Source organism: Squalius cephalus (assembly GCF_949319135.1).
Source record: "Squalius cephalus genome assembly, chromosome: 19".
NCBI classification, from domain to species: Eukaryota; Metazoa; Chordata; class Actinopteri; order Cypriniformes; family Leuciscidae; genus Squalius; species Squalius cephalus.
Window position 1 is genome coordinate 4,289,427 of NC_137140.1, and position 1,869 is coordinate 4,291,295.

Genomic DNA, 1,869 nt, shown 5'->3' on the forward strand with positions numbered 1-1,869 from the left:
CTCTGTATTAGACAAGCAAATTTAACATTTACATTTAAGATGTTTAATCATTAACCATTTAGTTTTAATTATTTCATTTAAGCATTTTCACTTTGCAATAAACATACATAAGCTTGTTTATGTACATATACAGAACTTAACTTTTACATTTATCTCTGAAATGAGGAAAAACACAATTTTTGATATTTGACAATGCAGATAAAAAAATCAATACATGAACAATTAAAACATCTATTAAATAGCATTACAATTTACACAAGTTGACTGTACATTTTCAGTACAGGTATTGGTGTTCTTGTGTCATGCTCGTGTAAGTTTAAGCATATATTTTTTAATAAAAGTCATTGTGTGCTTAATGTCAACAGGGTATTGCACATTGAAAAGAAAATAAACTGCAAACAGGCATTCCACAGCCTGTGTCATGTCAATGTCTGTCTCCCTTATGATGTTCACATTGTCCATTATAATGCTGACACTTTCAGCCTTGAGGGGATCAGGAGAGCCGGTAAACAGTAGGACGTGGTGTAGGACCTTTGGGTTCCTGTAAAACAAACGAAGGAAGAGAGTGAGTAAATTATAGGGTAAATTATTTTTATTTTTTTAAATGTTACAAATTTGGCATAAGGGTGAGTAAACTGACTAATATTTCTATACTTGCATGAACAGTTCCTTTAATTCAAGTCAAGTGCATCAAATGTTAATGTAACTACAGAAAACTATACTTACACTATCTACACAGTAGAGGAAGCTGGCGTTTTCTTTAAATAGTGCTGGCAATAAAATGAGTGCAGCATTCCTAACGGGACCTACAAACAGATACAAATTTTTGTTTATTAGGTACAGAAATCAATTAAAGGGATAGTTTACCCAAAAATGAAAATTCTGTCATCATTCACTCACTCTTGTCATTTTAAACCTATATAGCTTTCCTTCTTCAGCATAACACAAAAATATATATTTTGAAGAATGTTGGTAACCGAACCATGCTGGTACCCATTCAATTCTATTACATGGACACCAAACCAATGCAGGTCAATGGGCACCGCCGTTGTTCGGTTACCATCCTTCTTCAAAATATCTTCTTCTGTGTTCTGAAGAAGAAAGTCATAAAGATTTTAAATGACAAGAGGTGAGTAAAAATGATGACAATTTTTATTTTTGGGTAAACTATTCCTTTAATATTTGCATTATTTTAATACATGTTTTCACTCATACAATTTATAGGAGCTACAACCTTTTCATTGACAATGCAAACAATGCAACTTTACACTGGGCATGGAACAGATAGGTTGGATGGGGGAAAATATATGGTGTTGTTACCTTCTGTGGTTTCCTCTGCTGGTCTAATGAGATTGGCGTAGAGTTTTTTTTTACTTCCTTCTTTTGCACTCCTGATGATGTGTGGGGCCATTTCATTCAGAGATGTTCCCATGTTCTTCGCCAAGTCTGTTCCAAACCTCATTGTCAGTTCACGCAGCATCTTAAAACCAAAACATTTGTTTACTTCAGGTGCTTATTTCCAAATTTCAGCCAAACAAGTTCCATGGTCAGCATGGACTGGAGGTTGCAACTGACTACTATATAGTGATGTCTTTCTGAGACAGAATGTTCAATAAGAAAAATAGTGGCTGTGGTAAAGTAATCAAAATGACTACAGGCGTTGAATTTGATTGAAACATCAATCTTAAAAACTGATGTATCACTTAAGGAACACTTAACCAAATACCACCTGTGAACAAGCAGAATCTTTATGCATGGTTCTCTTCTACATTTTGTACTCTGAAATAATTGTCAACATGTGTTTCATGTTAATACAAATTTAATCTGCCTTCGACATCAGATTTATTGAACTGAACTTGCCTCTTGTTG

General features: G+C 33.9%; 1 long non-coding RNA gene across 1 annotated transcript; it reads right to left on the reverse strand.

Moving 5' to 3' along the window:
- Nucleotides 1-292: 292 nt before the first annotated feature.
- On the reverse strand, nt 293-1,456 carry LOC307147130. Its single transcript, XR_013819225.1, has 3 exons — nt 1,321-1,456; nt 727-806; nt 293-541 (listed from the first exon to the last, which is right to left on the reverse strand). It is a non-coding gene; the product is annotated as an uncharacterized lncRNA (long non-coding RNA).
- Between the last annotated feature and the right edge of the window lie 413 nt (nt 1,457-1,869).